The 25,476-nt window shown below is 44.7% G+C and overlaps 1 protein-coding gene across 31 annotated transcripts in view; it reads left to right on the top strand.

Annotated features, from left to right (window-relative positions):
• Positions 1–25,476, top strand: part of LOC127604875 (receptor-type tyrosine-protein phosphatase delta-like) — a 313,271-nt gene that overhangs the window by 103,415 nt on the left and 184,380 nt on the right. For all 31 annotated transcript variants that reach the window (XM_052072299.1, XM_052072264.1, XM_052072256.1 and 28 more), the window contains exons 5-7: positions 13,989–14,059; positions 17,550–17,691; positions 22,883–22,926. The gene's annotated coding sequence lies outside the window, so the exon portion shown is untranslated. The remainder of the gene's footprint in view (positions 1–13,988; positions 14,060–17,549; positions 17,692–22,882; positions 22,927–25,476) is intronic.

The raw sequence follows: 25,476 nt of genomic DNA, 5'->3' as shown, positions 1-25,476 counted from the left end.
CGTTTGGTGTATTTCTAGGAGGACTTCACATCTCGAAAAACATCTGGCATCACAGATATTTTGTGGTGCGCTGTTTTTTTTCTCTGTAGAAGGACTTCACATCTCAACCTGGCCCAAAATGAATGTTGCGGTTATGTATTCACATATCGAGTACCCTGACTCATTGGAGCCCTGGTTGTGGATGCATCATCGTCTTTTTTCACTGGTACAGGCATGTCAAAACATTGACCTGTCGACTCCGACTCCCTGCCTTGACTCTTGATGCATCATGGTTGATCCACTCTTACACTCGCGCCGTGTTGCGCGATCAGTCATCTTTTGGATGATTTACCAATAATTGACAACCCCCCCCCGCCCCCACCACCACCACACACACACACACACACACAGCCTGAGCCGCTAAGCAAACGCTGTCCTCCTGTCGACTGAGCCTTTCCCCCCAGGTGGTTCATATTTAGTTTGAACTTCCAGGCGGGTTTAAGCTGATGAATAGCTTTTATTGAACGTGAATGCATTTAAGGATGAGGATTAGTCAGCGCTTTTCTCTGATGATCTGAATCCGCCGGAGGATGTGCTCAGCATGTTAAAATCACCGAAGGAAACAAAGATTTCAGCAACAGAAAAATAAGTAAAAGAAAGATGCATGATGCCCAATTTGTGAGTTTCCTTTATCAATCAGTCCCTAGAACCACACAAAAAAGCCTTGGAGAGATTTTTTCTGAACGAACCATTTGGGGGTAATTTTAGCCATTTCTAACAGTCTTTCAAAAGCAAAATTATTCGAGAGATTTTCTCCAGTTTCTGCCAAAAAATTGGAACAGAGTATTCATCAGTGCGTGAGGGTGAGACATGGCAACAAAGTTGGATGACTCACCGTAAAAAGAAGTAACCAAAACCATAATTTACTGTGAATATTACACATTTTTTTGCAAAAAAGAAAAAAAAGTTAAAAAGTCACTTCATTTTGCACAAGGGTCGAGAACAACGAATTTTCCGCTCTACAAGGCGCACTTAAAAGCATTCAGTTTTCTCAAAAGCCGCCTTAGAATCTGATGCACTTTCTATATGGATCAATATTCAGATTTCTTGTTTCTTTCAGTATTTTAAATTTTTGTGTGAAGCGCTTTGTTACAGCTGCAGCAGTTGCGAAAGCTCAACATAACTAAAGCTGTATTGTATTGTATTGTATTTCCTTTAGCATTGCTCCGTCTAGTGGATGCATAACGCAACTGCAGCCACTTTTGTAGCTTCTATTCTATATGCCTTACAATGCGGTGCACCCTATATATATAAACCGTTTTAAAATCGTCCATTCATTGAAGGTGCGCCTCATCTTCTGAAGCGCCTTATAGTGCGGAAAAGGGTACTCATTTTTTTCACTTTAGAGGCTTAGCAGAGGTTGTAAAAAAATGCATACCAGTACTTGCATTCCAAAATGATATGTGGCGGCCCGGTTGCCCATTGGTTAGCGCGTCGACCTCATAGTGCAGAGGTCATGGGTTCGATCCCGGCTCCCTGGGCCTATGTGGGTTTTCTCTGGGGACTCTGGTTTCCTCCCATATTCCACAAACATGCTTGGCAGGCTGATTGAACACTCTAAATTGTCTCTCGGTGTTAGTGTGAACGTGGATGGTTGTTCGTCTCTGTGTGCCCTGCGAATCGCTGGCCACCGGTTCAGGGTGTCCCCCGGTTCAGGGTGTCCCCTGTTGGATAGACTCCAGCCCCCCCACGACCCTTGTGAGGATGAAGCGGATCAGAAAATGGATGGATGGATGTTACATATGAATGTAATAATAATATAATCCATCCATCCATCCATTTTCCAAACCGCTTGATCCTCACTAGGGTCGCGGGGGGGGTGCTGGAGCCTATCCCAGCTGTCTCCGGGCAGTAGGCGGGGGACACCCTGAATCGGTTGCCAGCCAATCGCAGGGCACACAGAGACGAACAACCATCCACGCTCACACTCACACCTAGGGACAATTTAGAGTGTTCAATCAGCCTGCCATGCATGTTTTTGGAATGTGGGAGGAAACCGGAGCACCCGGAGAAAACCCACGCAGGCCCGGGGAGAACATGCAAACTCCACACAGGGAGGCCAGAGCTGGAATCGAACGCGGTACCTCTGCACTGTGAAGCCGACATGCTAACCACTGGACTACCGGGCCGCCCGTAATAATAATATAATAATAATACATTTTATTTATAAGTATTTCATGTAGATGATCTAAGACGTTTTAATTTTTTGGCATCTTTTGAAACTTTATTAAGTCATAATATTCACTCCGATATGGGATGATGCCAGCAGATCAAAGGACCATATTTTATATTCGTACAGAGCAAAAAATAAAAATATTTTTACGGGTGATTTTTGGTGAGTGTAATGTATAAGGTGGTATATTACTTTACGTTAAATTGCAGTAATAACGTAGTAACGGCATTGCCTTGAAGAGACTCTTTAGTGCACCGTTATACGCTAACATGTCCTTCAAATCCATTCCAGGGGAAAGGGTTCAGCACAACTTGCGGCAGAGCCGCCGTTTCTCAAGCTGTCATGCGACAGAGGGGCCGTTTTAACTGCACGAGGTGTCCTTTGACATCATGTGTCATCTTGATCGCTTTAAATGGCTTTCGGCTACCATGTCATACGCGACGGCTCGCACATTGTACGACTGGGAAAAAGAATCTCCTTCGGCAATCGAGTGGCCTTTGCGCTTCAAGCGTGCCTTTTAATTTGCACACAGATGCCACACCAAAGGCGTGCAATTTACGCAAGCTGACTTTCAAGATGTCATTGCGGAGTTATTGCACAATTTCCACCGGCACAGTAAGTGTCACGTTGTCGGCGAAAGTGCATATTTCAGCAGATTGTTTAAGAAATTGTCGCTAAATTAAAGCGTAAACGTGAAAGGAGACACATGGGGACTGTCAGCTTGTCTTGCATTCTTTTGAAGACGACTGTTTCCTCTTCCTTCCCTCAGCCCATGCTGCGCACACAATGCTGCCAATTAGTTAATGGTGGGGCCAGTGGGGCGAGCCGTTTTCTTGCATGTGCTCTTGCAGCCACTTGGAGCTTCAAAGGCAGCTGGAAAGCCGTTAACAAGCCAAGCGCATGCATACAGTAGAGGACCGTGTGACGGCCAACGGGGAGTAGAAGCACGCCACGTTAGCGGAATGAATGGCATTTTGAAGGCGTTGACAGCAGTTGATCAATACAGTTCTAAAAAAGAAAAAAATCAAAGCTGCATGCTTGAAAGCAATAAGAAGAACATTGTTCTTGTGCATTTCTGCCAATGGGCTGCTATTAAGGACCCGACCATTTAAATAGCGTTGTGCTGCATTATTATTCGACTTTTGTGTTTTACATTCAACAAAATAGTACTAAAATATTGACAATCCAGATTCGCCCCACTGTTTGGTATACGTGGTTGAAATTTAGTGCCGATCAGAAAATGTATCTAGAACAAGTTTGAAATGGAGGGTGTGTCCAAAAAATGGCCGCATTTCCTGTGCATTTTACTTGATGTTACTTTTTTTGGGGTGTCCTCACAATAGACATGTCTGCCAAATTTCCTTTTGCTTAAGTCGAAGCTGAGAATTTTTTTCATCCATCCATCCATTTTCTAATCTGCTTTATGTTCCATAAACCTGCCAAGCATGTTTTTGGAATGTGGAACTGTAGAACCCGGAGAAAACCCACACAGGCATGAAGAGAGCATGCAAACTCCACATAGAAAGGTTGGAGCTGGAATCTAACCCTCTGCACTGTGAGGTCGATGCGCTAACCACTGGACCACCAGGCTGGCCAAATTTCTTTTTACATTTTTTTTTTCAGCCAACATAATTTCAGCTGCTTGGGCACTATCAAAACCCACAGTTTAATTTGTATCTATATTTTTTTTATTTTATTTTTTTGATACAACTGAATGCTCTTAATATACTCAGAAAGATGTCTTTTGCCGTTAGCTCTGACTGAAACCAATCCAAAGCATGTTGCTGTGTAGTCCTGACTATACCGGAACCAAATGAAGTCCTCAGAATGACGGTTGCATCCCCATTTTGACTTCATAGCCCCAGACTTTATTGATGGCCCTTAATAAAACTGTAGCATCAGATTAATGTTCTGCGTGCGGCTGATAAGGGTGATACATAAAATGCCGGATGAATGCATACGCTACCTTCGTCTTCCTAACGCCCCAGCGTAGTTAGCGGCTCTAATGTATTCTGGGGCATCGTAAGACTCAGAGTTGAGGGCTTTAAAGCAGCTCAAACTATTGATTTTGCACCTAGAGTGTCTTCCCAGGTTCATTATGTGTGTGTGTGTGTGTGTGGGAGGGGGGGCAGCGGCTCAAGGCCCAAGAAGTTACGCCAGCATAAGATAAAATGAGCACTGTAATATACTCCCTGTGGTTTGTACTCAATTGGTGCATTTTTAATTGAGCACAGAAAAGAGGTGTTTTCCTCAAATTTAACTTGATTAACCTTCCTGTTATATTGCGTGCCCATTTTTTAAAAATGTTTGAATGTCTTTAAACAATATTTTAAAATTTAAAATCATAGAGGGTAGGATAGTGGACGAACGTACGTTTGAGTCTCATGTCAAGGTAGTTTGTGTTTGAATTAACGACTGAATTCTGTTGTTTATGTATCATGGGTTCATGATTGCGTATATGCTAGAACGGGGGTGGGCAAACTACGGCGCGCGGGCCGAATCCGGCCCGTTGGTCTTTTTAATCCGGCCCGCCGAAGGTTGGTCCACAATTAAGGTTCAATGTGAATGATTGCATTCATTTCAATTGGACTTGTAATGACAGGCCTTTCACCGCCAGGTGGCGCATTGACTTGAAGTTGCAGAACATGTGGGCGGGGGGGTCTTTTCGACCACCTAGGACCTCTGTATCGCTCTACTTCTACTGGTCTGATCACAACCCATCTGCAGCAATGCACAGGCTAAAATAGGTCATCAACAACACTGTTGTCATTTAAAAAAAAGTATATTAATACAGTACTTTCATGCTTTTGTTGTGTTGATGTTTGATATGGACTGTCAATAAATGCAGTTTTCTTTTTTTAATGTACCATAGCTCGTGCTGACCTCGCCCTTCTGTCAAATTTTAAAAGTCAATGCGGCCCCTGAGCCAAAAAGTTTGCTCACCCCTGTGCTAGAAGCATGGTGTTGACCATTTTTTATTGACTTTTTTTGGGGTCCATTTTCTTACAATTACATAGTCCATAGTGTAAATAATCAATTGAGATGTACGAGCAGCCTTGTGGCATCTATAGGCAATTACAAAACTCTTTGCGAGGAGGCCAGGGGGGGTTAGTCACTTGCAGATGGTCGCCACACACGACAGGGCTTGGTTCCTTAACATAACAAGGGTTAGCTGTGTCAAAAAAAGGAAGTGGAATCCAAGCTGCTATCATGTCATCCATGTCTTCACTCCAGCACGTTGTGTTTGGATACATATTCATGTAGTCATATAACCTACTTTTGAGCCTCTATAGTTGACAAAAAAAATGGGAGAGGCTCCTTCAACATTCAATGTGCTGGAAATCTCAATATGGCGCAGCAGGGCTCAGTGTGCAGATGGCGGTTTATGCAAGGAGGGCTCGGACGAGCAAACGGGCGAACATCAGTGGGAGCGATCGATACCTCATTAGCGCCTCAGCTTTCCGTCGTTCACGTTCTGTCACTTTACGTTCGCCGTCTCAGTTCATCGCATGCCCGTTTGAAAGGCGTGCTTTGTATTTCCACTCACCCGTCAGCCTCTTCAGCATATTTTTAGATAGGCCGAGAGGAAGAAATCGGGAGACTTAGATAGCTCCTGGTGCTGGTACACTTGGAGATAATGCGGGATGAGCCTTGGGCGTAGGGTGGGTGTGTGCGAGGGGGGGGTGGTGGATTGTGGTGGGTGCGGCATGCAACATCCCTCTTGTCACTTTAGATAAGAGGAAGGAAATAGGACTGGTTGCCGAGGGACTGGCTAAGTGCTTGTCACTGTCCCTTCCGCGTTTCAACGACGGAGGCAACTTTGGTGCACGCTGAGAGGCAGATGCCCGTCGCTGTCCCATCATTTCACTTCCAAATGGACAATCAGGTGCGGGACCAGTGGAAACTCGTGTCAATATTGCGGTTTACGATTGTCACATTCACAGCGTGTTATCTCACCAAAATGGAATATCTCAACGAGTGATGTGTGCTTAAACATGCCGTCTGGAGACCAAAGCTTTGAAACATCTTTCAGACCTCCTGTGTATGGGCCACTATTGCGAAATGTGAATAGAATAATGTATTTTAGTTTTTCCCTATCCACATGGTAATACTACAAACTAGCCTTCAAACAAAATGATGTCAAGTCAAATGGTTTTCTATTTCTGCCTTGTATTTGTGGGTCAAATTTGACAAATTGACTCTTAAAGTGACACTTGAAACCAAAATGGCAGATTTTTTTGTCTTTTGTGTGTGTGTGTGTGGATCTGTTTATGAGATCAACATCATCAATACGCACCACCAGCACTGGAGCCCCACAGGGATGTGTCCTCTCGCCACTGCTCTTCTCTCTCTACACAAACGATTGCACCTCAACAGATCCAGCTGTCAAACTCATAAAGTTCGCAGACGACACCACGGTCATCGGTCTCATCAAAGACTGTGACGAGTCTGCGTACCGCCAACAAGTGGAGCAGCTGGAGTTCTGGTGCAGGACACAACCTCGGGCTGAACACGCTCAAGACTGTAGAGATGATCGTGGACTTCAGGAAAGATTCTTCTCCACAGTTGCCCCTCACACTATCCAACTGCCCTGTGTCAACCGTCGAGACCTTCAAGTTCCTGGGAATCACAGTCTCCCAGGACATGAAGTGGGAAGTCAACACCATCTCCATCCTGAAAAGGGCCCGGCAGCGGATGTACTTCCTGAGGCTGCTGAGGAAGCATGACCTGCCACAGGAGGTGCTACGACAGTTCTACACGGCAGTCATCGAATCAATCCTGTGTTCTTCCATCACGGTTTGGTTTGGGGCCGCCACAAAAAAGGACAAAATCCGACTTCAACGGACAGTTAGGATGGCGGAAAAAATCGTTGGCACCGCCCTACCCACTCTTGAGGACTTGCACACTGCAAGAATCAAGACAAAGGCACGGAAAATCCTCCTGGATCCCCCGCACCCTGCCCACCACCTTTTTCAGCCACTCCCCTCAGGCAGACGCTACAGATCCATGCGCACCAAATCCAGTAGACACTTAAACAGCTTCTTCCCTCTAGCCATTAACTCCTTAAACAGTCACTGACGTAGTCACTCTTCTTGCACCACAAAATGGTGCTACAAAACTACTGGTTTCTCTAAAATGGTTCAATGATTTTGTTGTTACGATGATACTAGTGCAGCGTGTTATACCGGAGACAAATTCCTTGTGTGTTGTACATACTAGGCCAATAAAGATGATTCTGATTCTTATGAGAGATGAGAAATTTAATGCGCCTGAGGGCTTTGAGGGCTGAATTTTTTTTACGGATTTTGTATTGTCTGAAATGGCCTATTGGTTAGGTGTCACTGAAAATGCCAACTTTGAGCCGCACCATAACAAGATGAAACCCACCCACAGTAAATAGTTCTTGCGCTGAAAAAAAAAATTGGAAGACCCTTTGGGCCAAGCCAGATGAGCTGTTTACCCCCCCCCGCCCCACACACACACACTTCCACTTTTTATGCTAAGCTTGGAGCCTGCCGGCGTTGGCTTCACTTTTAATGCGCCGTCGCCGGCGTTCGCAGTCCCTCTCATCTGGCTGACGGGATGTAAGCCAAAGCATGCGTGCTTTCCCAAACGTCAGTCCGCCTCCTTTTGCGGACAAGCCACTTTGAACCACGCCACCTCCTGCCCCGCCGAATGTGCCTTGTTCAACACGGCCAGCCTTTGCAAACAGCGTGAGTGTAATGTCGGCTTTGCTTCAAACCCAGCGGACCATCTGTGAATGAAAACAAGGTCTTCAGTTCGAGGCAGTCTGGTCAAAACCTGCCTAACTCAATTTGCTATTTCCACAATGTTTTTTTTCTGTAACTTATCCTCTGCTTTTTGATCGAATATTTACCCATTTTGATTTTTTTGCGCTCTTTCCGTAAAGCTTTAAAATGCCACAAGATTCTAGCAAAGTCTTGACTGAAAGGAAATTGGTGTCTAGGAAGTTTTTTTTCAATGATATGACTACACTGTGAATGGCTTTCAAAGTGTTAAGCCAGGGGTGTCCAAACTTTTTGCCAAGGGGGCCAGATTTTATGTGGTTGTGGTAAAATGTCGGGGGCCGACCTTGGCTGACATTCTTTACATTGAACAACAATATTGTTCAACAAATTTTAGTAAGCCAGTCTGTTTCACATTTCCATTTTTATTTTAATTTCAACAATCTTAAGAATTTCTTTTGGATCATTTGAAACAGGTATATCACATGCAACTGCTTATTCACTTGACTTTTTCTTAAACAGAAGTCTCCTGAGTGCAAATTGATTGATTTAAAACATAAAATGTATCACCATGACTTTTCAATAGTCACAAAACCTTTGACTCGAACAACAGGGAAATGAACAAGCAATACATATATCCACAACTGCAAGGATCATTTGAAATATGACATATCAGTCAATATAAACACGGAGTGATGTCTTGTTAACTCGTGAGTGATGCCCTCTAGTGTCTAAATGCTATTACTCATTTAGTGAATGCTATTACTCATTTAGCCACTAGAGGGAAGCAGTACTCTATGAAACATCACTCACCAGTCGACGAGACCTCAGTCAATGCAACACGTGTTCCATTGCGCCCAACCTGCGGGCCAGACGGCACTGATTTTATGACAGGGGCCGAGGGCCGGATGAAATTCGACCGCGGGCCGGATTTGGCCCGCGGGCCGGACTTTGGACATGCATGTCTTAAGCAATTATTTGTAAGAGTAATCTTGTCAAATGAATATAAAATGGTAGTCTGGGTTGATAGGTTGTTGCATATTTACACACATGCCTGCGTAGACGTTTTTGGAACAGCAACCCTTGTTTTGTCCCCCGCCCCATGTTGGTTGTTGCTGTCTTGTTTATGTTCCTCCGAAAGGTTTGGAACTGGGAAGTAAATACATTGTGTCTCTCTTGCATACTTGGCCATGAAATCAGATTCTGAAATCAATTTGACATTTTCTGTCAATAATTCAAAATTCTCAGCCGAGTGGCCCTGGCTGGTCCCCAAAGGTGATGTAGAATTCATTGAGTTGCTTCTCACATGGAATACCATTACATCGATGCTGAAGCTCTCATTTTGGGTCCAATTATTGCGGATTTGTTGCTATAAAATGTGGCCACTGCCTCTGTCAAATCTTGATACTCTTCATTTGTTCTGTATTGATATCATGGTTGATTGATCAGTACTGTAGTATTATTTTATCAGTGGTATTATTTTTACCTACTTATAGCTCTTTGGGGGTTGCCGTAGCAACAACTGAACTGCACGTTTGACCTGATCGTGCTTATTTATGTATTTCGTCAGAATGTGCTGATTCCGTTTGAAGGAGTTTAGGAAGCTGGGAAAGGACGCCGGGAATTTGAAAAGAAAGGCGAGATGCCGGAAAAAAGATGACATCACCTGCATGAAGTGAAACAGTGATTAAAATTCGAAGCAATACTGTTTTTAATTCCACATCGCCCACCGACATGTGCCCTCTGCAAATTATCACCACCTGCAGGACTAAAAAAATATAATTAAAAATTAAAAAGATGAATAATCTAGAAAGTAGATCTGGCACACAAAAAAATTAAATCCAAACTCTGCATATTTATCTCACTGGTGAAGAAATGCCAAATCACAAGGCAAAGGCTAAAGAAGTATTTATAAAAGGGACAAAAATGATATCATTAACTTAAATACGATGTGAAGTGTCGCGTTTACTGTCCATTTACACATGACTGGGAACGGAATATGAGGCGTTAGCATGAATGCTAATAAACTGAATGCTATCTAAGTGTTGTAGGATGAAATAACGGAATGTCTGACATTCAGTGCGATGCACCACATACCCCAGCCACAAACATTCTGTTCAATCCAGCAATGTTGTTTCTCATCCAAAAGTTTGATCCTTCACCTGGAGACATTTGTCATGTTGTTCCACCTTTCCGATCCCACTGTGACTGCAGGATATTTGTTCTTATTTGCCGGTGACAGCTCAATGTGCACTGTCGTGTGTAACAGAACCATAAAGGCAGCAGGGAAATTTATTTGGCCTCGCTGTCAGGTTTTCTACCTCTTTCGCTTGGAAAAAAAATAAAAAAATCTTGACAAAAGTGGGATAAGCAGCTCCGTTCCTGGCATCACATCCACTTCTTTACTTTACTTACATTATTTAAATCTCCTTGTAGTTTGTGTTTCCAGGCTGGTTCACTGCTATAGATCATTAAATAATTGATACGTGGTTGCCTTCAAAGTTGAGTTCTTCAAGAGTAACTTTGTTGTTTTGTTGTTGTTTTGACCCTTGTTTTGTGGCCACCGATGGCCTCCCATTTTTAGAAGTGCGACAAAATAAAATTGCAGCGGAACACGATTTTGGTATAGTAAAGCAACATAAGGTGTGAAATATTAACCCGAGTTATCCAGTGTTTTGTAACTCATGCAAGATGGCCGTATTCTGCCTGAGACCGACGACATACACATTCTGTGTTTTGTTTTTTTTTTTAATCCCACAAAACGGCCATACACAATCCCGTGAAAACTGGACTTGCAATATAACGCTCCTTTCCGAGATTACCTTTCTCGCCTTTGTTTAATTAGATCCACTCTGTCTCACATTATTAACCGGACTCCTCGGAGACGGCTCCGGTGCTCCTCGAGCCTGAGAAGTGAAAATGAAACAGGCAAGATGGATGGTGAGCGCGTGTGGAAATGCTCGGCACGCCGGTCCCGAGACTCCGGACAGCCGCTCGTCAACGCCGCCCCAACCTGAGCAATTCCAGCGTCCCTCCTCCCCGTTGTATGCGGCCCTTTTTGAAGTGCTACACGTTTTCTCCCATGCTCCTCGAATGCCCCTCGTTCCTCCCTCCCGCTGCCCACTCAGCAAACAACCTGGGAAGATGACCCAGACGTATGGGAGCACCCCCACTTAACGCTCTCGTGCCCGTTTCTAATTAACAATGCAAGGCAGCGAGGTTGAGGAAGGAGGCACAGGTGAGGGAGGAAAAATGGGTCAGCCAACGACAAAGGGAATGTGGGGCTTTGGCGGAACGGTAGCACCGACTAGTTGCGTAGCTTGGGAATCGCACCCTATGTGCCTTTAAACACACTCAGAGCCCACAACAGAATCATCAATGGAAATGAGTTGCGATGTCACCGTTTGGCGAGTATAATGATAATTACATCACACGGGGCAGGCGAAGGTGCAGATCTTGGGGTAGACAGAATTAAAAAACAATTTCCTAGTCCTTTCTTAACCAGAGGACAAATTCAGCACATGAGAAGCTCAGTTACAATACAGTTTTCTGCCACTAGGTGGGGATAAAGAATCGGTCACTTATTTACTATACAAAGTTGAATAAGAAAGCCAACAACGAGAATCATGGATATGTATTTAAAAGAACAAAACAACAATGACAACAAAAAAACTCTAAGGTCATGACAAACATCACCAAAAGCCAAAACCTTTAGGATCCTTTTTGCTAAAATCTAATTGTTCGTTATTTTTTCACTTGAGATTCTAAGCTTCATTTATTTCAGGAATTCTTTGCCTGTTTGGCATCTTGTTGGGTGTCAAAGTTGTTGTCTTTGTAATGATCACATTGCGTGCGATTATTTACCGTATTTTCCGCAGTATAAGGTGCTTCGGAGTATGAGGCGCACCTTCAGTGAATGGCCTAAAACTGTTTTCAGATACAGGGTGCACAGCATTATAAGGCAAATAGGATAGAAGCTACAATTGTGACGACGGTTCCATTATGCATCCACTAGATGGAGCTACCCTAAAGAACATACAATTCTAATCCACTAGACGGAGCTATGCTAAAGAGAATACAATACAATAAATACAATACAATACAATACATGCTGATTTATATAGCACTTTCACAACAGCGGTTAACATAAATCAAGCTTTATTTATATGGCACTTTCACAAACGCTGCAACTGTAACACAGTGCTTTACAAAACATTTAAAATACTACGCCCAGGAAATCTGAATTTTGATTTCATATATAAGGCAAACTATCGGATTTTGAGAAAATTGAATGCTTTTAGGTGCGCCTTATAGTGCGGAAAATACAGTATTTTATATTATCAGATACAGTCACTTGCTACAGGAAAAGTTGAGCCCAAAGCTCAAAAAACGCTGAGAACCCCGGTTGTAGTTCATGAAATAAGAGACCAGATAAACTTTTCTTTTTCAGGTGAATGCCATGTCTGTGGCTGTCGTGCATTTTTTTTGTAACGCAACGCAATGCGCCATCCGTTTTGTTAGAATTTCAGGCCCGTACTCGATTGACAAATTCGTACTTGGGTGTTTGCCTAAGTAAGTGCTAATGAGATGCAACAGTCCTGAATGTGTGATGCTAAATGACCCGAGCTTCTTTGCCTTTGCCATCTCATGTGGGCTTGAAAGTTTGTTGCTTATTTTGTCTCGTCGTCATTGAAAGAGTGCACATTTATCACCGCTCGGAGCTTGATCCATCCTTTTATCCGATCTGTGCAAACAGTTCAAAATCGATCCAACAAAAGCTTTTAAAGCCGCCATCGTAATGTGAGGAGATACGGTGGCAGGAGAGGTTGTATATTTAAGATCATATTTTCCGGCGGGAGGGAGCCAGGGGGTGGTGGTGCTAAAGAGATGGAGGGGAAAAGGAGGTGTCGAATTTCCTGAAAGTGGCACACGAAGCTCCTTGTTTTCACTTTAGCCTTAATGTGCTTTCCCCTCTTCACAACCTCCCTCGCTGCGTCTCCATCTCCATCAGGCCATTACCCTCCACGTCTCTCGTGCCATCCTTCCACTTTGCAAGCTTATCCTGCACATCAGGGTAAGGATGGAAGCAATCCCGCTACCTTTTGACACTTTTGCCTTTTTAATCACTTCAGGGTGGCACCTGAATCACATCAACCTGACGGAGATGTGTTTTTCGCCTTTGTCTGATTTATGGCAAGTCATCAAAGTTCATCTGCTGTCTTATGAGGTTCTATTTTCCGTCATTAAAATGGACATTGCAATTTTTTGGGAGTGAGGCTGGGACGGATTAATGGCATTTCCATTCATTTCAGTGGAAAAAAGAGCATTGGAGATATGTTTTTTTTAATAATGAGCATGGTCACCTAACAATTAAACTCTTATCTCAAGGCACAGCTGTATATCGAAACTCTATTTGTCATTAGCGATGAATAAAAGGCATAAATTTGGTAACCTTAAACTGACCGCTTCAAACCAAAATGGTCAACTGTCCGTGGTTTCTTTTTTTTTAAAGATTTTGCCGTGAGTGATTCATTTGGTACGAGAATGGCCTTAAAATATAAACCGACCGACCCAACCCAGTCCTTCTGTGGAATTTGCACAATTCATGTTGAACGTAATGAATATTCTAGTGATGCCAGGCAAACGGGCCCGAGCCGGAACAGAAGCGCCGCTCTTCCGCTTGTGTTCATTTGGAGCTGCCTTGTTTGAGCCTGACGAGCTGAGCGTAGACTTTTTCGACACAATGGTGTCAAACTCAAAAGCGGGCTGTGATGTTGGAGCAGCTCGCTCGCTCGCACAAAGAAAGCAAACGCCGCCGCACCTGCCGGATGGGCTGGGAACCAACACTTGGCATGGGAAGAAGGCAGGTTGGGAGGCAGCTGATGACTAATTTGCCACATGTGGCGGGCGGTGGGAATCGCCCAAAATCACACCGAATCATGTTTTTCAAATCACAACTGACACTAATGACAAAAACAAAGTGGATTCATTGGCCTTTTAATTCATCTGTTTTTTGTTTTTTTCTGCAGGGAAATTCAGAGGAGTTTTGCTCATCTTCATTCTGGTCTGAAGCAGCAATAGCAACTCTTATTCTCAATAGGTAAGAAAAATTGTGTGTGTGTGTGTGTGTGTGTGTGTGTGTGTGTGTGTGTGTGTGTGTGTGTGTGTGTGTGTGTGTGTGTGTGTGTGTGTGTGTGTGTGAAAAAATCCTCTATATCTGGTTGGTTCGCCATTACCATACCACAGCATCTTCGCTCTGTCATTCTCCACCACCTTCGGAGGTGTTTCCCATTTTGACCTTGGGGTTTCCAGTCCACACTCCGCTCAGATGTTTCGGTAGACTATGCCAGCCACCTGGTTATGCCGTTCCATGTAGGCTTTCCCTGCCAGCATCTTACACCCTGCAGTTATGTGTTGGATCATCTCAGGTGCCTCTTTGCACAACCTACACCTTGGGTCTTGTCTGGTATGGTATATCTGGGCCTCAATGGCTTTGGTGCTCAGGTTCTGCTCCTGAGCAGCCAGGATGAGTGCCTCTGTGCTGTCCTTCAGGCCAGCCCTCTCTAGCCACTGATAGGACCTCTTGAGATCGGCCACTTCAGTTATGGTCCGGTGGTACATCCCGTGTAGGAGTTTGTCCTCCCGTGATGGTCCCTCTTCCAGCGCCTCATCTTCTGTTCCCCATTGTCTGAAACATTCTCTGAGTACGTCATCCGTTGGAGCCTTCTCCTTGATGTATTCATGGAGCTTGGATGTTTCATCCTGGACAATGGCTCTCACACTCACTAGTCCCTGGCCTCCTTCCTTTCAGCTTGCATACAGTCTCAGGGTGCTGGATTTGGGATGGAACCCTCCATGCATGGTTAGGAGCTTTCGGGTCTTTAACGTCCGTGGTGTGAATCTCTTCCTTTGGCCACCTTATTATTCCTGCAGGGTATCTGATCACTGTCGGGGCATAGCTGTTTATTGCCCGGGTCTTATTCTTGCCATTGAGCTGGCTTCTTAGGACTTGCCTCACTCGCTGGAGGTATTTGGCCGTAGCCGCTTTCCTTGTTGCCAGTTTGAGGTTGCCATTGGCTTCTGGTATACCGAGGTACTTGTAGCTGTCCTCAATGTCTGCTATTGTTCCTTCAGGGAGTGAGAGCCCTTCAGTGCGGACTACCTTTCCTCTCTTAGTCACCATCCGACTACATTTCTCAAGCCCGAATGACATCCCGATGTCACTGCTATAGATCCTGGTTGTGTGGATCAGGGAGTCTATGTCCCTTTCGCTCTGAGCATACAGCTTTATGTCATCCATGTAGAGGAGGTGACTGATTGTAGGTCCATTTCTGAGGCGGTATCCATAGCCTGTCTTGGTGATTACTTGGCTTAGGGGGTTCAGTCCAGAACAGCAATGGGGAGAGTGCATCACTTTGGTATATGCCACATTTGATGGACATTTGGGTAAGTGGCTTGCCATTGGCTTCAAGTGTGGTTTTCCACATCCTCATCGAGTTCGCAACGAAGGCTCTTGGGGTCCTGTTCACCTTATACAACTCCAAGCATTCAGTGATCCATTTATGTGGGATCGAGTCATAGGCTTTCTTGTAATCAATCCAGGCTGTGCACAGGTTGGTACGTCGGGACCTGCAGTCTTGTGCGACTGTTCTGTCAACCAGGAGCTGATATTTGGCTCCTCTGTTATCTCTACCAATGCCCTTCTGTGCTTCGCTCATGTATTGATCCATGTGTCCACTTATCTTAGCCGCAATGATGCCTGACATGAGCTTCCATGTTGAGGAGAGACAGGTTATTTGCCGATAGTTGGATGGGACTGCACTTTTTGAGGGGTCCTTCATGATCAGGATCGTTCGCCCTTCGGTTAGCAATCCTGGGTGAGTCCCATCCCTCAGCAGCTGGTTCATTTGTGCTGTTAGGCGCTCATGGAGTGCTGTGAGTTTCTTTAGCCAGTAGGTGTGGACCATGTCCGGGCCTGGTGCTGTCCAGTTCTTCATATCTGAGACTCTTTCCTATATGTCTGCCACCGTTATGGTAACTGGTTTCTGTTCAGGGAGGTTGCTGTGCTCTTCTCTCAGAGTCACCAGCCATTGAGCACTGCTGTTATGTGCAACCTCCTTCTCCCATATGCCTTTCAGTTTTCAGTCTTGGTGGGTCAGCTCTGTTGTTAGGACCCTGCCACTGAGCGTACACTTTCGCAGGTTGTGTTGCGAACAGCCTGTTTATTCGTCTGGCCTCATTCTCTTTCGTGTACCGCGATAGGCGGCTGGACAAGGCTTGGAGCCTTTGTTTGGCAGTTTCGAGTGCTTCAGGTATGGTCATCTGGATGTACCTCTCGGGTATCGGCCTTTTCATCACACCTCTCTGGGCCTCCGTCAATTGACTCACATCTTTCTGAGCTGCCTTGATCTTAGCCTCCAACTGTCTTTTCCATGGTGGGTAACATATCACGTGGCTTCCATGGTTGCTCTTATAGCCAAGCATCTCAAGGATCACTGATGCTGAAGCGTATGTCAGCTCATTGGTTTCCGTGATCGTTACGGTAGGGATCGCCCTCAGTGCTGCATTCACACTTTTCATGAGACTTTCAGGTTTCATTCTCGCCATGATCTTAGCTTTCAGGTCAGTTGCTGCCTCGCTAAGCATTTCATTCATTGGTGCTAGCCTCCCAATATCATCATCTGCATTCAATGGGGCTTGCCTCCCAATCTCTGGTATGACCTCCTACTCTGATCTGGCAGCCTGGGGCCCTTCACCATGGAACCTGCGTTGTACCTCATCAATCTCAAGTTGTGACAGCAGTTGCCGTTTGTGGATGTTGGAACACTGAGTTACTCGTTGTTTCTTGGTCAACCGTGACTGTGGGTTTCAAAGTAACCATATAGACTACATTCTCTGCATGTAACCCCTCTGACTAGGGTTGCTTGAGTAGTAGCATTCCAACAGAGCCATGTTATCGCATCTCGTCCATCTCCGCTTTGTTCCAGTAGCCCAGTAGAGAGAGAGAGAGAGAGAGAGAGAGAGTGAGAGAGAGAGAGAGAGAGAGAGAGATTCAAATGACATTTTGTCTTTTTTTTATAGACAGTTGAGTATATTTATTTTGTATATTTATAATGAATGAATGAATGAATGAATGAATGAATGAATGAATATATTGTTTTCTGGCTCTTGAACTGATCATAGAACACCTGGACAGTACAACAGATTTGGATACAGTGCATAACTGATGCTGCATCGACCTCTGGTGGAAATAAGCGTTTACTGCATTTGTAGTTTCAAACAACTCAATGCCAACTATTTATTTCGTATTATTCTGTTGTGGAATTTATTCTTGATTTAAGTGGGGTGTTTTTCGTCCTTATTTGTTTTCGATTTAATTGTATTTGGGGAATTTATTCTAATATTTGTATTGTAGTATATTATTATATTTTATTCATTTTTTACCAAACTGTTTTCTTCTACTTTGTTTAATGTAATATTCATCCAAATGTCTGCCTGTTTATTTTATTTTATTTTATTTATTTTTATTTAGATTACCAATCTAAATTTTCAACACGCTGACTGTGCTTTTCCTGTGTCCCATCTATTAGAATTAACACACTCGTTGCCAGCGTGTATTCCTGGTTCAGCCGCGCCGCAGGGGCGTGCTGGTTTTACCGGTGGGTCAGCAAGGTACACCCACGGTATCGGGACAGCATGTCGGCATCTGCATGACCCCAGCCTCATTTTACGGTAAGCCGGCCCACTTCCTTAGACACACAGCATCCACTCAGTCAAACAATTACAATTACAATTACAATGATTTTCTTTTTGAAGCATTCAAGAAGACAAAATAAAATTAACATTGTTAACCAGAAAATGAGAAACACTTCCCAGTACACTGTGCAGTATACAGTAGAACTCCCATCTTACAAACTTGGAAAAGCATTCATATGTTTATGCTACGATCTTCCTTGCTTCAGAAAAAAAAATCTGCTTGATATGAACTTAAACATGTTTAAATGTTACAATTGTTACATGAAAAAAATATTATTTTACATTTCAGAAGGCATAAAAAAGATCCATGTTTTTCCCTTTTTCAGTTTCTAAAAAAATATATATATATGCATATAATTACAAAGTAAATAAAATACATGTATAAGTATATATCAATAAAAAAATTAAGTACCAAATGAAACAATTAAAAAGAATAATATACGATGACATTAAAAATGCTAAAAACATTCAAATGTATGAAGTCAAATATTATCATTTGATATACCTCATTGCTCCCCTTTGAGTATCATTTTGTTTTAAGTTTATTATTTTTTAATGCATCGGCCAACATTGAAATGATCATGTTTCGTTGTCTGACTTCATAAGATGAAATTTGAATAAATTATAATTTGCATATAAGTTTGAACATAATTTTGACACTTGAACATGACGGTTGTGTAATTTACAGCCCTTGCAATGGAATCCGCTTTATTGTACAATACCCAATCTATCTGGTGATCTACTTCCACTCCACCAATATACCTCATTTGCATAAATTAATCACGTAAATCAGCAGAGCGCAGCGTCAAGGCTCGGAAGCAGCTTGTTATTGGACCAATGTGCAATGGAACTAAGAAAAACTGATCCGAATGGAAAATGGGGTGAGCAGTGAGGTGACGATTGAATCATGACGAAGCTGGTCACATGACAGGAAATGCTTGCAGCTCGCGCTGCAAGTCATGAAATCTACCCCCACCCCACACGATCCTTCGCTTAGCATGCGCGCTTAAATCAGGACAGCCACCAGATGGCGCCCGTTGTTAATGAAGCCCTCTGAACGAAAAGACACCCTTTTTAACATCTCGTATCTTGCTCTGAAACGTACATGAAATGCAATCGCCAATAACATCATTGCAAAAGTCTCTTCACTTGACTGGTAGTGAGATAGCACATAGATATTTCAAAAGGTAAACTTCACTTTCTGAAATTAAATATAAAAATGCTATTTTCAGAATGAAATAATTGAAAATTATGATTCATGAATGTTTCATTAAAAAAATCTAAATAAATTAAAAATGAAAGAATTAAAAGTATGATTTTCAACACCTTAATTTAAAATTAAACAAAACACACCATTTATCACAGTTTAGAACATTTAATCTGCCATGCGGGCGGGCCGGTAGTCCAGTGGTTAGCACGTCGGCTTAACAGTGCAGAGGTACCGGGTTCGATTCCTGCTCCGGCCTCCCTGTGTGGAGTTTGCATGTTCTCCCCTGCGTGGGTTTTCTCCGGGTACTCCGGTTTCCTCCCACATTCCAAAAACATGCGTGGCAGGCTGATTGGACGCTCTAAATTGTCCCTAGGTGTGAGTGTGAGTGCGAATGGTTGTTTGTTTCTGTGTGCCCTGCGATTAGCCGGCAACCGATTCAGGGTTCAACCGATTCAAGACAGCTGGGATAGGCTCCATCACCCCCCGCGACCCTAGTGAGGGTCAAGCGGCTCGGAAGATGAATGAATGAATGATAATCTGCCATGCGGGTTTTTTAAATGTGGGAGGAAACTCCACACAGGCCAGAGCTGGAATTGCACCCTACACATCTGCACTGTGAGGCTGACATGCTAACCAGTCGATTCCTGCACTTCCCTTTTAATTAATACCATTAATTTGAAAAAAAAAAAGTTGAATCATGCAGTTTGAACAATGACTTTCTACTTTAGTTTTTTTTTTTTTCAATCAGTCCTATTAAATTTGTCAATTTAAATAACACTAAAGTCACCATTTAAACATTAGCATCATGTACATGTCACTCATATTCGATCCACAACTTCAGATAGGCTTACCTGCACGTCAGCACTCAAACACAAAATAATTGAAAGAGCTCTCAGTAGAATATAGTCATGCTAAGTCGTTTTTTAAAATAATGCTGTAGAGCTAAATCCCAAACTATCCACTAGATGGCAGTAAAGCAGTAGAAAATCAACCAGCTTTACCATTGCCACCGAAATTAACTTTTCATTGACACTCTGATAAAATACACTCATACATCTTTTGGGATGCGGAGTTGATGCATCGGCAATGTTTTCCACATCACACGCACACACATCCTTGCCATCTGTTTGTGCTGTGGCCCATGTCTGCTACACCGGGAACAGTTGGGAGCAGGCGCGTGGAAGCACAAATGTCTCATGGCTCTGCACTTGTCTTTTCTTAGCCCCTCGCGTCCCCCTCTGTCTTCCTTTCCCGCTGTGCTTTTGTGATCCGCCCTCCCCTTCTCTCTTCAACGAGGCAGCTACTCCAAAAAAAAAAAAAATCCCAAGATGAAGCATGTATGTTCATCAAGCTGGTCCAGGTTAGCGGAGGCAGCAACAGTGGGGCAAATGTGCAAATGGCACATTTAGAATGATGGACTTTTCCGCACTTTTCTTTTCTATTTTCGACATATCTGCACAGACCTTCGTCAGGAGCTTTAAGTCATTTGAACATTTACGCCTTCCATTTTCGCCGCCTCCAAAAGTGCTTTCTTGAGGCGGCGTGATAAGAAATGGCAGCCATCAGCAGGAGGCTTCAAGCCCGGTTTAATAATAATAATCATCATAAGAAAAAGCGTGACTGTGCGCGTTGGTAAGAAAATACGATACGTGCCTATCGCTCTGGGAAGAAAGAGTACAGTAGCCTCCAAAACGTTCTGAACTGCAACCGAACCTCTTGGTGGAATTGTGGCGCTTTTTTTTCCCCCCCGCGGAACAAAGGCCTCCACTGTTGGCTTTCCCTTATGCGCATGGGCACAATTTTTCTCTCGCATTGCTTGTCAGCCATGATAATATAATCAGGCGTAAAGCCCGACAAGGCTGGCCGGCCCGATAGATCAGCGCGGTCGACAGCGGCGCTCTACACCGGTCATAAACCCTCACCTTCCCTGTCTGACCCCGCATCAATTTGCCTCCTCCCGCGATGAATGCAAATAACAATGCATTTTTCGTGACATGTTTACGGTTATCTCTGTATCTCCCGCCGCCGTCGCTCCGCCGGCTGCCCCTAAATGTTCGAATGGCGCTCAGCTAATGGCAGCCAGCGCTCGCCATTTTTTTTTTGCGCCTTAAATGGTGCCGGCGAGCGTGCCGCGCGCGCCTCCTCCTCGCCCTCCGTCCCAGTCACTTGTGTATGCATTGAACTGATAAGTACCGCGCTTCATTTTCCCCATGGCGAGGCACAGTAAAAAAAAAATGGGGAGTAATAATTGCTTTGGGAGGGGGGGTGGAGGGGGTATTTGTGAGCGCATGTGTGCGTGCGCGTGTGTGAGACGAGGACAGCTAAATATGCTTGATTGCCTCCAAAGCTTCATTGCTATGTCATGAAATATGGCTGCTGCCGACTGGGGGTTGGGGGCCGCATCGGTGCAATCCATTCATCCCCACGCATGTTTGCGCTTCGCAATGCAGGTATTTGTTTTTTGAGCCAACCCCGAGCTATTGGCGGGAAAACTCCTCGACGCTATTTGCATACCCCCCCACCCCCACCCCTGGCGCGCTTTCTGAAAGCTCCCCCAAAGCACGCTATATATTCCTTTCTGTAGTCTTGGTGGTCAATAGAGGTGCAATGATGAATCGATTAATCGATCAACAACTAAATTAATCATTGATTAATGACCGTTTTTGACCAAAAATTGTCCAAATGCTCAAAGTGTCATCTTCTCAACTGTAAATATCCAATTTCCGTAGTCCGTGAAAGCGCACTGACTATCTTGTGTTGTGTTCAACCAAAATAAAACATCTTACTTTGGAAAACCACCATCAGCATTGTAGTCAAATTTGTGGACATATTATGAAAGTCATCAAAATAATCACATATGTTAAATTGCATGTTAAATTGCTCCATGTACAGCACTTTGTATGCAGCGATGGCTGTTTGAAAGTGTTCTATAAATACTGTTGACTTGACTTGACATAGTAGAAGCCCAAACCTTCAAACTCCGACCATGCTAACTCTGACCTAACAGTGCAGCTATTTGATATGCTAACCACCTTCATGCAGAGTTATTCCACAACTTGTCAGCTAGGCATGGTGAAGATCCACCACTTCGACCTGTGCAGAAACCCAAAAGCTAAACCAGCTGCACTTTTAGCCTCAGCTTCTGTGAAGCAGCATATCCTCGAATGTTTGGTGAAGTAGTTGACGTATTCCTTCTGGGCCATCTGTCTGCTGCATGTGCCACATGCACGGATCGGCGACAGGTGAAACGGCAGTCCATTCATTCGCTATTTTTATGGTCGTTCCTTTTTGTATTTTACATCTTGCCGCAACGTCCTCAAAACAGGTTGAGCTATGTGAGCTTTAAATGATGAGAAAAGACCAAAAAAAAAGACAAAAAAACAGTTAAAAAGATCGCACCACAACTTCTTTAACGTTTGCTTGCTGTTGGTGTGGAAGCATCGTCGCGTGGAACTTAATATTCCGCATGCTTGCGTTTCCTTTTTTCTATGCGGCTTTCCATCTGCAGATGACGTTCACACAGAAAATTGACTCGGAATTAACACTTTGGCCCGGGAATACTAAAATCTCCACATTCATAATTGTCTCATTTGACGCCGCTGTTTAAAAAAAAAAACCTCATTTCAGTGTGGATTAAAAACAAAAACGACATGTTTATACTCTATTCAATCAATGCTTTTGCTTCCGCAGCAAATGTGTCCATTTTTGCTGGGAGTTTCTGTTAATCACTTATTACAAGAAAATGGCCCGAGGAAAGGGGAAAAAAATGTAATCACCCAAAGGAAGTCAAGAAAAGTCGAACTGCAGGAATGAGACTTTTGCCATTATGTAGTTTGCCGCATCGCCTCAACGTGATCAAGTGCGTGGTGGGCGATTTTTGCGCAGGTAACTCCACGCGCTGATGAAACCATTCATCCCCAATCACGCTCTTCCCGTCTGTCCCTCTTGTTTACGCAGTTCTCTTTCCCGAGACGTCCGCCGCGACGTGAGGCCTGCGGCAGGTAAGGACGCCTTCACTTCAATTTCATGCCGCGCATCACCTCGCCTTTTTTTTAAGGGTTCTGTGTGAAGGGGCCAAGTGAAAAATGTCAAGTGATATCAAATCAATCGAGTCGAGTCTGGACTACAACTCGAGTGGGAGCGGAGGGGGTCGGCAGGAGCTGGGGCGGGGGTGGGGGGGGGGAGAGGCTCGACGACATCTGGCAAAGTGACTGAAAGGGGAGCGGGAGAGTAACTGGCACTGATGGGACCAGACTGGGACTGCGCGGGGCCCGGCGAGCCTGATTGATAGAGTGTGACGAGACTGTCATGGAGCAACGGCGCTGGCAAAATAGGCGGCGGGACGGTCTATGAGCGGCGAGATCGAGCGGGAGAAACGCATTGGAGAACACGTGACGAATGAGGCCGGCAAATATCATGAGGGGATTTTGCTGCTAGCTGCTTCTACCCGGGTGAGGCTTGGCACGAGGGCCCAGAGCCGATTTGTTCACCGTCCTGGGTCCGGCCACCCGTTTTCAGACCCTTTCAGACCCCTTTCAAGTACAGTCAATTTAAATGAGGAGCTGGGATTAAATGTGTGGCGTCTGAAAGACATCTAAATACGTCTTTGGGAGGGAATGAGGTAACCATGGCTGGATAATTACAGAAAAATAATCAATCGCAATCGTTTTGATTGAGCTCGAAATGAACCAAAAGATGATTCATTGATTTCAAAACATAGTTATTCAAGTACCAAATACTCAACTCATGCATATTCGTCACACTTTATTGTAGAACACTATTCTTTTTGTCAAGTACGGAATGACTTTGCGGGCAGCCTGGTGGTCCAGTGGTTAGTGTGTTGACCTCACAGTGCAGAGGTCATGGTTTCAATCCCAGCTCCGGCTTTCTTGTGTTGAATTTTTCATGTTCTCCTCGGGCCTGCGTGGGTTTATTCCGAGTATTCCGGTTTCCTCCGACATTCCAAAAACATGCATGGAAGGCTCCAACTCTCACTGGAGCGTTTCACAGCCGAGTGTGAAGCGGTTGGGATGAAAATCAACACCTCCAAATCTGAAACCATGGTCCTCAGTCGGAAAAGGGTGGAGTGCCCCCTCCGGGTCGGGGAGGAAATCTTGCCCCAAGTGGAGGAGTTCAAGTATCTTGGGGTCTTGTTCACGAGTGGGGGTAGGAGGGAGCGGGAGATCGACAGGCGGATCGGTGCAGCGTCTGCTGTGATGCGGACGTTGTATCGGTCTGTCGTGGTGAAGAAGCAGCTGAGCCAAAGGGCGAAGCTCTCAATTTACCGGTCGATCTACGTCCCAACCCTCATCTATGGTCACGAGCTCTGGGTCGTGACCGAAAGAACGAGATCCCGGATACAAGCGGCTGAAATGAGTTTTCTCCACAGGGTGTCCGGGCTCTCCCTTAGAGATAAGGTGATAAGCTCAGTCATCCGGGAGGGGCTCAGAGGCGAGCCGCTTCTCCTCCACATCGAGAGGAGCCAGATGAGGTGGCTTGGGCATCTGATTCGGATGCCTCCTGAGCACCTCCCCGGTGAGGTGTTCCGGTCATGTCCCACCGGGAGGAGACCCCAAGCAAAACCCAGGACACGCTGGAGAGACTATGTCACCCAGCTTGCCTGGGAACGACTCGGGATCCCCCGGGGAGAGCTGGAAGAAGTAGCTAGGGAGAGGGAAGTCTGGGCTTCCCTGCTAAAGCTGTTGCCCCCGCGACCCGGCCTCGGATAAGCGGTAGATGATGGATGGATGGATGCATGGAAGGCTGATTGAACACTCAAAATTGTCCCTAGGTTTGAGTGTGAGCGCAAAAAGTAAAATAAAAATAAAAATGTTTAACTTAGCCAGTGTATCTAAAACACGCTGAGAATCCCTGCATGATTGAATGCAACCATTTTTCTGCTCCTTGTTGGCCACAAATGCCGTAAATACTCAGAGCATCTGTTGGGCACACGGCAATAGAATTTGCGGACACATGGAATGTTTGGAAGGCCCAAACTGTTGGGGATTCAACAGTTCGTGATGTCAGACTCGAAAGCGGATGCCAAGTTTTTATAACAGTGGACGCGTCCTTGGCAGAGGCGAGCAGAGAGACCGACTGGGCAAAATTATTCTTTCGCGTGGCACAAAGAGCGGGAAGTGGGTCCGATGGCCACATGACTAAAAGGCAACTCAGCCAGGTGAAATGAGCAATTCTCATTCTGGGGCAGCTAGTGGACAATGATGCTGCGTGTGAAATGCCTGCTCACTTTGGCAAATCAATGCACTGCAGGCGAGGTAGTTTTCCATGTGTTTGTGTGCGTGTGCGTGTCTCTCACTCCATGGACACATTTAATATTTGCCATGGCTACCGCCAGTGAGCGCCCGCTGAAGCAAAATAGGCAAACACTTTGCATAAACTCAAAAGACGAGCAGTATCATTACCTACTCCCACCGGATATGAAACTGCTCAGCATATGAAGTGCACAATATGCACAACATTGGTATATTACCTATTTAAAAGCCTGCTGGTGCTAAAATGAAGCTCATGTTGACACGGGTTGGGGGACACTT

Source organism: Hippocampus zosterae, chromosome 1, assembly GCF_025434085.1.
Source record: "Hippocampus zosterae strain Florida chromosome 1, ASM2543408v3, whole genome shotgun sequence".
NCBI classification, from domain to species: Eukaryota; Metazoa; Chordata; class Actinopteri; order Syngnathiformes; family Syngnathidae; genus Hippocampus; species Hippocampus zosterae.
The sequence above is the reverse complement of the archived record's forward strand: the minus strand, read 5'-3'. Positions and strand labels throughout refer to the sequence as shown.